Raw genomic sequence first — 12,709 nt, 5'->3', positions numbered from 1 at the left:
AGTTGGCCCACTCTTGAAATGGTTTTGAAGGGTAAATGCAAGACGGGTTTCAAGATCGGAATATGACTGAACACGAATACGAATCAGGCACCAAGAACCTTTCGTAATATATTTGTAAACCATTATAAAAGACAGTTGGCACCATTTAAAACCCTTTTTAAGCCATTTAATCTTGATCCCTGCGGAGATCTCTAGATCTAGCTTTATGCAAACATTCACATAAAATAATAAAATACGTTAAGTCCCAACAAAATAAATTAAAGTTTATTGTACATGAATCCATGAAATGCCATAATCAAATAATAAAATGAAATATTTATAATCACCGAGAAAAATATTCGAAGCAGATTTGATGTGTGGTGCTTCAATTTTTGGTGCCAAATGAGATTTATTGCGTCATATGGTGCGAAACTCCAAAATAACTGATGCGCTCTCAGTAAACCCCGTTTTAAAAAATTTTTCGAACAATAAATTTATGTTAAATTTTCACTTATCTAGCATTAGCATTTAGCAGTTCGCACAAATTCGTAGGTGGTACAAGCCAAGACTATTGTATGAGAGTAGCATTACATTCATCCGTTACCACAGATATTGATTTGGGACTAATCACTAACTCTTAGATGGAAGCAATGTACTCTCCAATAGTCGAGATCTGTCCTGGCCACGTCCTTGCGAATGCTGAGGAAGGGGAAGGATGGTTTGTTGGACACCTACTTAAGAAAGATGCAGAGAACTCTACGACCTCTCATAGGTGCCACGGGAGGTTTTGGGATTGTGTGGAAGGTTATCACAGTAGGAATCGTTTTGGTAGAACGTGAAACACAGAAAGAACTAAGATAGAAATACAAAGTAGGAAAGGGACGAGCCTGGAATTGAACCCACGACCTCCTGCTTATAAGGCAGAAGCGGTAGCCAGTAGACCACCGAGCTCGTCTACGGCAAAATGTTAATTATTGAACGGATAATATGGTTAAAATTGGCCTCTTATTCAAAAGACCATTCAACGAAATTTCGTAACTTCACTAGTTATTTGTGATATTTCAATTCAAATTCTCTCCTAATCTGTAGTGAAAAAAATATGGCGATGGCATCCGAGATGATTTTTCGCCATCTATTTATTCACATTGTTTTGCTTCGATGAAATCAACCATAAAATCATAATGTTTAGATAGGGCATGTATGAAGTTTCGAATGACTGTTACAAATGCTGAATGATCATTTTTCGACATATATGGTGACCATAACTAGAGTATATTTGACAGTTCAAGTTTACCAAAAAAAAAAAAAAAAAACAGAAGGCATGGATAGAAGGTACGGGTAAAAAATTCAAATTGATCATTGATGGACGTAAGTAAAACATGAAGTATTCCTAGTATTCCTACTAGTGGTGACGGCGCTTTATCAGTCGGACACATAAATAAATGTTTCCGTGCCACCGTTAATGGAAAAAGTGTATTTTTTATAGTGACTGGAGCGGGTCTACGCACCGTGTTTTCCTTCTATCTTTCATTCTTAAAAATTTGTCACCTCGAGATTTCGGAAATGAAAATTTCTATATCAAGGTGATTAATAAAGCTGAAAATTTGTCTGCATGCATATTATGATTGATGTTTCAGAGCTATTTCTTTTGAAAAAATGAAAGATTCAGTTCTTATTTACTACTTGGTTCTAGGTCCCAAACATTTTTGAGCATTGTATAGGCACCCACGATTTGTACAATCACATATGCTATGCTATGCACAACATGTGACAGATTTAGTTCGAAAAATGTAATGAAAGGTAACCACTTCCTTTAGGCGGGATTCAATCCCACGACCCCAGTACGCTTAACAAGTGCTTTCGCTACTAAGCTACGAAGGACCTCCGTCGTCCTTCGCAGCTTAGCGGGTACTGATGAAATCAAATTCCCAGCACCAGGGTTCGAATCCAAAGGAGAATGAGCAAATCTCTCACTTATCATGTCTGTACACACTAGAGTGGGGCGCAGTTGTATGGAAAAACGCAAACTTCGTCCGATCAAGTGAAATCAAGGTTTTCCTGAATCGTTTTTAGACCCCAATCAACTGTGCAAAATATGGGCTCGATTGGTTGCGACCTCACATGCCGCATCGACTTTTAAATTTACATGGAGATTAGTATGGGAAAACGTACTTTTTTACATTTTTGCAATCAGCGGCTTCAATTTATCATCAATCACGTGACTCAATACGTTAGCATTTAGTCTGGAAGATGCCGAAAGACTTTGCCGAAGAAGGTACGTAGCTGGAAGGTCTACAACAATGTTATTACGTTTCGAAAATTGATTGTTCAAACCATATGCAGGGCTGTTACAACAGTCGCGGATTTCGCAATTTTCGCGTTTTTCGCGAATTTTGCGAATTTTTCGCGAATTTACACTTCCAGTCGCGAAAATCGCGGTTCCGTCAAGTATTGTCGCGAAAATCACGGATTGATAATTACACTCTCGCGAAAATCGCGATTTCCCTCAATTTAATTTTAGGATTAAGTCAACATGTCATTTATTTGGGCGTTTGCAAAATGGGCAACCCGTCGAAATCCAAACACATAGTATTTGAATAATCTTTCAATAGTCGTATGAATGTTGGTTTGAGTGGACACATAGAAAGTCTGTCGAATTGTCAGATCGATCATATTGCATTTCTGGATTACCGAAATACCGAGAGCTATTTATTTTATTGCTTAGAACTTTTGTGCCGCTAATTGCGGGATTACAATTATGATTACTTGCGCTGCATAGAGTGTCGACGATAAAGTCGGATCAAACGCAGTAATATTCACACCTGCAACTGTCGGGACGGAACTGATAGCTGATCGAAGCTGTCTTTATTTAGGTGTTTTGAAATTTATAATTTTAGGTTCAACGCCAATGAGGAAAGAAATTAAAAGGATTTAGCAATTTTAATTAAGAGGAAGGCCGGACCAGAAGGACCGTCTTGTGAGTCAACCAAGGGCTTCGTCAGTTATTTGAATTAAAATTACCACATTGAAATGATTGTAAGAATAAAATTGGGTAGAAAAAAACACAAAAACACTAATAAAATAGACAACAATTGCGATGATAGGGTCCGACGGTTCCGGCTTCTCCCTGAGGACTGGAATCTTGGGGTTCCTGCCGCTTTGTATGGCTTTTTTCTAAGGGTGGTGCGAATATGGTTCATCTGCATCTTCGAGTGTCTCGCAGTAATCTTTTTTATGCGCGCTGTTCTCCGGTGGTATGTTAACTTGCTGCTGAAGCTGAAGGATTGAGGTCTAGGTTGGGAATGCCACATTTTGACCATTCTCGCCAATATAAGCTGCCACACAGAAAATCATTGTGGAATGTTCGACCTTTTTTTTGTGAGAAAAGATCAGACAGCCTTTCAATTGTTGGGGTGATATTCAGAAATCCGAATATCGTCGGTTGAACGATAGTTTTTTTTTTATTTCCCGACCATCAGTTGCGTATAGTTTTGTACCATGCTCAATGACTCCCACTATTGCAGGCATCTTATTCAAACCATTCAGTATTAATCCTTTGTTCTATTATGCATTCCAATAACTTTTTGGTAGGCTATTTTTTAGTCCATTACTTCAAAATTTCTAGCTGTTCTTATATCCATTGAGAGTTCGTTCGTGATTACTGAGTTGCAGTAAACTGTCTGACTGAACTTGATCCTTGAGAGTCCAAACGAATCCTACGATGGATAGCACATACGATGTTGTAATGCTCACTATAGATGGCAAAATGCCTTCGTGTACGTGGCCTTCCATGAAGACTACGGCCTCTTCTAGGATGTCTAGTGCATGTTATCTTCGCTTGACGCTCTTCCGGAAAATGAACAACGTGTCGAGTCTGCCGTGTTGTGTAAGCTTAGCAATACCCATCCATTATCTCATACGTAGTGATAATGACATCATTTTTCAAATCGTGAATATTATCCAAGTTATTAAAAATTCGCAGGCCTGTTCCTGTTCATCTCTGGTTACATTTCGCCTGAGTACTTTTAAATCAGATTCGTCAGGCTTTGCTCGGGCCTCTGCAGAGTTCTGTAGAGAATCGCTTGCTTTTAAAAAAATGGTCTTATATTATTTCCTAACTGGCGAATTGATGGAAGTACACAATGCAATGACTGATCAATAAATAGCCTGACAGGTTATTGATGCGTCCAAGCCCTTGTAAAACGATAGTAGAGATAAGAAGAACACTATATAGTGTACTAAAAAGTATAATTCAAATATAGTCCTATGACAACAGACTGGCATCTGCACAGCCTACTTATAAAGAAATGCAATGATACAACATCGATTCAAATGGGGGGTTTCCCGGCAACATTAAAAATTGAATTACTTTCGGGCATAGTTCAACGCTGCACATATATTTTCTGTGGCTCATGATATAGTTAAAGCGTTAACTATGTTCTTTCATATATTACATAAATAAGTAAATGTTTTTTCATTTTGTTTTCTATCGATGAATATGCCAATAGATTAGAAGCAAAAATATTGAAAAAATTTAAAATTATAAAACGTATAATTATAAGTAAAAAATTATATTTTTGTTTGTCGCGGATTTGTTTTTACAGTCGCGGTTTTCAATTTGCTAGTCGCGGATTTCGCGGATTGGAATTCGACTATTTTGTAACAGCCCTGCATATGCAAGAAATCAATGTTTCTGCCAGCACTACCGGACGACCTATGGTTATCGTACACGGTAAAAAATCAACACGCTCAATTTAACTGTTCCATCTATTGAATGATCAACTTTAAAATCACTATTATTGAAAATGATATTCCTTTGATTTTGAAGTGGTGTCACACCTTTCACGAGTGTGTTGAATGCAGACAATTCCATAACATCAACACTGTTGATCAAAGTGCTACTCACTGGATGTTGAAATGATTAGCACTTCGATCAGCACCAATAATGTCTCCACTAGAATTGAAAGTGCTATGCTATTGAATTCACAGGTTCAAGGCTATTGATTTAAGAGTGGAGCGATATTAGTGTTGTTCTAAAAATAGATGACAGTTCTTTCATCTGTTCTGCTTATTTCAAGAGGTATTTCGAAGTGCACGGTAAAAAATATGCACGTCCATGAGAATTGTTATGCATTTGAATTTGCACTACTTTAGAATCCAATCAATATTAATAGCTGCCCTTTCCAAATTCAAAGACCACCACTTCCATTTGACGTGCGCAATATTTTGATTGTAAAACTAAGCAAATAAAAAAAGAATCACCACAGCCTAGATTTGATAACGTGCCATTGCTTGAAAGTCCTGCATCTTACCATGACTCCATCTCACACTTCGAAAATCCTTGTGAAGAAAGCAGAACAGTTGATACAAACTGTCATCTATTTTTAGAACTATACCAATATTGATCATTTTTTAAGTCAATAACCTTGCATCTCTGAATTCAATAATGTATCACTTCCAAATCTAGTGAAGACATTATTGGTGCTGATCGAAGTGCCAATCATTTCAACTCCCAGGGAAAATCACTTTGTTCAATAGTGTTGATGTTTTGGAATTGTCCATATTTAACGCACTTTTGAAATGTATGACATCAGTACAAAATCAAAGGAATATCACTATCAATCATAGTGATTGTAAAATTGCCAATTCAATGGATAGAACAGTTGAATTGACCGTGTTGATTATTTACCGTGTGTGAGATGGAGTCATGGTAAGACGGAGGACTTTCAAGCAAAGGTATGTAATTCAAATCTGAGCTGAGGTAATTCTATTTTTTTATTTTGTTGTTTTAAATTCAAAACATTGTGCACGTCAAATGGAAGTGGTGGTCTTTGAATGCGACAAGCTCAGCTATTGATATTGATTTGATTCCAAAGTAGTGCATATTCAAATGCAGAACAGTTCGCATGGACGTGTATATTTTTTACCGTGTAGGGCAAAATCCATCTTCCTTGTTGTCGGATTTTTTCTTTGTGAAATTATTCCGGATAGCTCCCATTAGCTCTAAAGCCCTATACGATCAATTATTTTGAAATAACACTCAGTTAAATTATTGGTCTACGTAGTTCGGCAGTGCTGGCAGAATAAAGGATTTTTTGCATACGGTTTGAACATTAAATCTTCGAAACGTTATAACTTTTTCCTTGGACGTTCCAGCAACGTGCCTTCTTCAGCAAAGCTTTTCGGCATCTTTTGGGTTATACTTTAACGCAATGTGCTACTTGTTTTACGATGAACTGAAACCTCTAATAGTAGAAATACAAAAATATACGTTTTCCCATACTAATTTCCATACAAACTTAAAACGCGATGCGGAAAGCGAGGAAGCAATCAATCGGTCCCAAATTCTGCAGAATGGCTTCGGAAAACCATTGATTTAAAAAAATGACCATGACGCCACACTCTAGTACACATACCCGTAATGCTGGGTAGACACCTTTACGTGGTGTGTTACGGGGTAAGATCTACCACGGTTACATTGTCAGCTACAAATCCTGACCCAACGAATACCTTCCTCATTATCCAACTCCGTGGTACTTATGAGGGTGTCGCTAAGTCGGTGGCCTCTCGTTAAGTAAGTACCACATCAACACTTCCTTCCTCTCCCTAGTTATGGTGAAGATGGGCGTGGCCAGGAGTAGTAATTCTCATGCTTTTGTTATTTTTGTTTAAGACTGGAATCAAGGACCACTCCCCTTCTTGATTTCTGATAGCATTCTAGATAAGGATCTCAAAAGTAAAACATGAGTATCACTAGTGTCCAATCTACGAATTACACCGTAACAATGCTAATGCTATGCTAAAGGACGCCCCACTCTAGTACACACTCTCGATAGGTAGTATAATAGACGTTTTTAGGTAGCTGTTATGATAATGAACTGATTTGGTGGGGCAACAACCCATGATACATTTCTTTTATTGAGCCTCAATTGCGGGGGGCACCGGTTCTGAAGATCATCGTTGTACCACCGTGGCCACCTAGGAATCAGTAGCAGAAACTGTCAGCTTATCTCATCAACATCATTAACGAGAAGGCAATATTCTCATACTAATGCCTAGACGAACCCGATCCGTGAATCAGTGAAACGACGTTGGATCTACTAAAACTCTCTTAGGTACTGTATGAGAGTCTGCTCATAATTTGGCAATCAGTCCCGCTCGGTGCACGTACTCCGCTTTTTATTTGATTCGATTCAGCGCCATCTCTTAGTCAATACTAGAAATGAATTTAAAATCAGAAATAAGTATAGCAGAGTTGCCAGATATGTGCTCATCTATGCTTGAAGATTGTTCGTCCAAACTAATCGAGAAAATTATTTTGAGTCAAAATTTCCTTTCGGACAAATTTGACGATATAATTGGTCAATTGCAAAAATTGAAACTAGAAGTGAAAACTCTGAAGGCGGAGAATGTCTACCTAAAGAATTCACTGAAAACCTTATCTGACCATACGAATTCAGTTTCCAATCTCGTTCACCGGAAGGAAGTTGAAACCGATGCTCAATTGAGAACTGAGTTATCCACAAATGCTATCATATTGGGTATACCAAAAACACCCAATGAAGACACCTTGGATCTAGTTTCTAAAACATGCAAGACAATTGGATATGAAGTAGACAAACGGATGGTCGTAGCTTGCAAACGAGTTAGTTCTACTAAAGAAGGTTGCAACCCTATTAGGATTACATTTAAAGATGCGCGAGTAAAGGAGGAAATTATGACAAACAAAAGGATGTTTGGTCCACTGACGGTCTCACAGATACCAGGAGTCCGTTGGCATACTGGTTGGACTCATAAAGTTATAATTCGGGATGATTTATCGCCCCTACCATTGGAAATATGGCATGCACTTAAAAAGCACCAAGCAGCCTTGAAAATTCGCTACATCTGGCCTGGTAGGAACGGTATTATTTTTCTTAAATACCATGAACAGTCTAAACCAATAGCAGTAAGGTCCAGAGAAGATTTAAATAATTTGATCAGGGGAATCTAAGGTTTTACCTCACAAACATTGGTAAAAAGTACCCTATCATACGACTATAGAAGTTAGACGAGCAGCCAACGCTCTTTGGATTCGATGGTTGATATAGCATCCATATACCATCTTCATTTGAGGGATTGAGCTTGCTACGATTTAACGTTCGTGGCTTAAATCGTTTGGAAAAGTTCGATTTTAGAGATTTACCGGTGGTGGTCGACGTGTTGATTGTTGGGGAAACTTGGATAAAGAAAGATCGGTCTACATTTTACAATATTAGAGGATATGATAGCATACATTCGTGCCGTACTTCATCTGCTGGAGGACTTTCTGTTTTTGTCAAGAAAGAGCTGAAGTATGAAGTGACAGGAAATTCAATTGACGAGGGATGCCATCACATAGGTCTAAAGCTGATTGTCAAAGCTAATAAATTCTTTATACATGGATTTTATAGACCGCCAGATTACGAATTTTGTCGTTTAGTCACATGGTTGGAAACCATTATTGCTTCTTCAGATCCATTGACACCACAATTCGTATTGGGGGACATGAATCTACCGATAAATAATACAGCTTCAAGAGGTGTTCAAGCATATCTGCAGCTCCTTGCATCATACAATATGGTGGTATGTAACACTGATGTTACTCGACCAATAAGTAACAACGTATTAGACCATGTAATCGTTAATTAGGAACACTGTAATCAAATTTACAACTATACACTGGATTGCAACTTAAGTGATCATCGATATATTCTGACACTGTTCCAAGTTAAAGTAAGCAAAAAAACACGGGTATTCACCAAAGTGCTTACAGATTATCATCGTCTGGATGAACAGTTTGTATTGTTCCTAAATTCAACGGATTTTGATGTGATGTCCCCCAATGATCGCCTACTAGCAATAACGGATCATTACGCTAACCTTCGTCAGATGAATTCAACAACTATATCTGTTGAAATCAAAGTTAAAAATAACTGCTGTCCGTTGTTCAATGTAGAAATAAAAGATCTGAGTAGAAAGTCAAACAAGCTTTATAAGAAATGGAAGCGGAATCGTCATGACCAACATTTGAAACTGCTACTGGACCATTCTAATAAGGAACTAGCTGATTGTAAAAGGAAGGCCAAGTCAGCGTATTATTATAAGATTCTAGGTTAAAAGACTATTATTCTTCCATTTACTTCCACTATTAACTTTTTTATGTATCAACAAGCAGATACGCATTTCGTTTCCTACTTGGAAACTTCTTCAGTGTTTGTTATTGTCGATAACAAACACTGAAGAAGTTTCCAAGTAGGAAACGAAATGCGTATCTGCTTGTTGATACATAAAAAAGTTAATAGTGGAAGTAAATGGAAGAATAATAGTCTTTTAACCTTGTAGCATTTCCCCTAAGACGCTCTAAAATAATTAATCATTATAAGATTCTATCAACAAATAATCCAAAAGATCTCTGGAAAAAAATTAATGAGCTGATCGGAAACAAAGTAAAGAAATGTAACAATATTCAACTGCGAATCAATGGAACAGAACATAAGGATCCTGCGAAGGTAGGCGATGCGTTTAACACATTTTTCTCGACGGTCGGGGAGCATCTAGCACGCAGCTTGAAAACTGATGGCGATATACATAAGTTCAACACAATAGGGAGCTGTAGCATTTCGATGTTCCTCAGACCAACATCTGCAGCGGAGATCGTTACTATAATAAGCAACCTGGATACAACAAAGGCAACAGGAATTGACGGATTTCCTGTTGCAGCTTTGAAGAAACATTCTCTAGTTCTTTCTGGTGTGTTAGCTCAATGCATCAACGACAGCATCTGCGGAACGAACTACCCAGATTGTCTGAAACGTTCGCTGGTTTATCCCATCTTTAAAGGAGGAGATCCCATGGATGCAACCAACTATAGACCCATCTCGAGTATTACCTGCTATTAATAAGGTATTTGAAAGGTATTATACATGCGACTTAAAAACTTTCTCGAATCTACTGACATGCACTATCAGCATCAGTTCGGATTCAGACAAGGAGCTTCAACTGAGGTTGCGGTACTAGAGCTAATTGATGAAATTTCGTTTACTATGGATCAAAATAACTGTGCAGGAACTATTTTTCTGGACTTGTCCAAAGCGTTGGATACGATTAAGCACGGGATGCCGTGAAAAAAATATCCGCATAAGGCGTTCGAGGAGTGCCCTGCCGTTTAATAAAAAGCTATTTGTCAGATAGGAATCAACAAGTGGTAATCGAAGGATGAAGAGCGAGTCATGTAGTATAAGCTGCGGCGTTCCTCAAGGCAGTAACCTTGGACCATTATTTTTCCTCATATATATAAACGACATGTCCAAGCTTCCACTTATAGGCAAACCAAGATTATTTGCGGATGACACCGCTATTTCCTTGAAAAGGCCCTAACGCGGAAAAAGTGGTTCAAGATATGGTACAAGACATGAAGCTTATCTCTGCTTATCTGGAAAACAACCTATTGGCCCTCAATCTGAAAAAATCTAAAATGATGATATTCAGTTTGCTCAAACGCGATAAAGCTACATGTCCAAATTTAATAGTCAATGGTTCTATAATCGAAAGAGTATCTGAGTATGAGTATCTGGGAATACACATAGATGACCGCATAAATTGGGATGTGCATATCCAGAAAGTTATATCCAAATGCTCCTCACTCTGCGGAATGCTACGGAAACTTTCCAAGTTTACCCCAACTCATGCGCTGATGAAAATATATCATTCGTTCATCCACAGTCGCTACCAATACGGCATTTCCACCTGGGGTACTAGTAATAAACGCATTTGAAACCCTTACAAATCCAGCAAAACCGATGTATCAAAGCAGTCTTTAAGCTACCTTACCTTTTCCCAACAAGTGAACTTTACTCTATGCCTCATCATAAAGTGCTACCAATAGCAGGTATACATGAGCTGCATGTTTGTACTTCTATGTACAAAATTATCAATCGACTAGACATTCATCATAACTGGTCATTCACTAACGCTTCTCATCGACATAGTACACGTAACGCGCATCATCTTCAGCGACCCGGATTTAGAACTGAGAGGGGACGACGAAGATTTTCCAACTTAGGACCAAGTTTATATAACAAAATTCCCGAAAACATTAAAAATTCTCCCAGTCTTGCTATCTTTAAGCAACATCTCAAACAACACATATGTAATAACTATAGAAATACGATAATTAACTAGTAGTCTCTGAATGAAATTCAGTGATCTGTATTCTTTCCCCTAAAATTGTTTATAGTTTAGTAGCGAACAAACCTTTAGAAGAACATAGGTTCAGTAGGAAATGTTCAAATTACAAGCTGTCAATCTGCCATGTATTATTATCTTATTATTATTATGAACTATTGCGATGAAACTTAATAAACAAATATATTTGAAATAAAAAAAAAAAAAAAAGATGCATTTAAACATGTTTTACATAGCTGTGCGAATAAATATTATCCCCAACATAAAATGAGCGAGAACAAAGCGCTTTATCAAACCCCCTCGGTGTGAACCGACTTTTCCGAATAGTTTGCTTCCTACTTGTATACAAGTGCGATAGTTTTGTTTTCATGGCTTGTTATGATTCGAAGAGATTTTTGCCTCTCTTTTATCGCTGTTCGTTATCTATTGAGAGCGATTTCTGCAAACCCTGCCCAGCACTATTGACGATTAAAGGTCGCATGAAGAAGAAGAAGAAGTCGAAGTCGAAAATATTGCACTGGAAGCAGATGGAATTTTTTTTAAAACTCTTCTCAAAAATTCTAGAAGCAATTTAATTAAAAACGGAAAGCAGTGCGGGTTTGGATTTTTCTTATACTGTGTATGAAGTATGATATTATAAAATAAAATTTGAAATAAAAAGAATGCGTTTATCATGTACTGCTAACCGACTTAGTCGAGTCAAGTACGAGACACTGAAGACGGCCTTACTGTTGAGGTCGAAATACGTATCTGTCAAGATACAATTAAGTGGTGGAATTCAATGGGATTGCACAAACTCGTCTTATGACAAGAGAAATTTTAATGAATTTTACGTTAATTTGCAATAAAATATGCAAGTCATTTATAGATTATGAAATAAAATTGCATTATTCATTGGATTCTATTGTTATGTAATGTGGACACATTAAATAACGGATTGTGAGATTTTATCTACATACATAAACCACAGACAAACAGACATAACACTCGTTAAATGTCCATCGTTCACTGATTTACTGGTCAATACAAATAATCATTAGTTGGTCAATCGGTCACTAGTGGCGCGCGCATCGGATTTGCTCGAGTTTGACATTTGCCCACTACCGCCATCTGGTTTGTGATTTGCCCAACTAACTGAAATCAACAGATGTCGTTAGTGTTTAAAATACGATGAATTTGATGAGTGAATGTTCAATGTGTTATGTCTGTTTGTCTGTGCATAAACCATTTCTTTCTTTTCATGTGTTGGTCTTTGATGAAGAAGATTGACTGCAGTGTTGGCAGAGTTATATCTTCTATCCGCGTTTCTCTTATCCAGGCCTCTAGTTTCAAGCTTCCAATCGTGATCCTTTATTCGTCGCATAGGTCTTTACAGATTATATCGAGCCGTATTATCTCGTATATTGTTCGTAATTATTGGTTTTCCAGGCGGCTTATTGGGCCTGCGCAAACCTCCTGTCTCGTCGGAGGGCCGTCGTGTCAGGTCTGTTTTGTGTCCCACCTGACACCAGGATGGGCTTGTGCG

General features: G+C 37.8%; 1 protein-coding gene across 1 annotated transcript in view; it reads left to right on the top strand.

Annotated features, from left to right (window-relative positions):
- The window catches only part of LOC134212641 (uncharacterized), a 149,070-nt gene that overhangs the window by 119,555 nt on the left and 16,806 nt on the right, over positions 1 to 12,709 (top strand). The window lies entirely within an intron of this gene.

This window comes from Armigeres subalbatus, chromosome 2 (assembly GCF_024139115.2).
Source record: "Armigeres subalbatus isolate Guangzhou_Male chromosome 2, GZ_Asu_2, whole genome shotgun sequence".
NCBI lineage: Eukaryota > Metazoa > Arthropoda > Insecta > Diptera > Culicidae > Armigeres > Armigeres subalbatus.
This window is presented reverse-complemented; position numbering and strand designations above follow the sequence as displayed.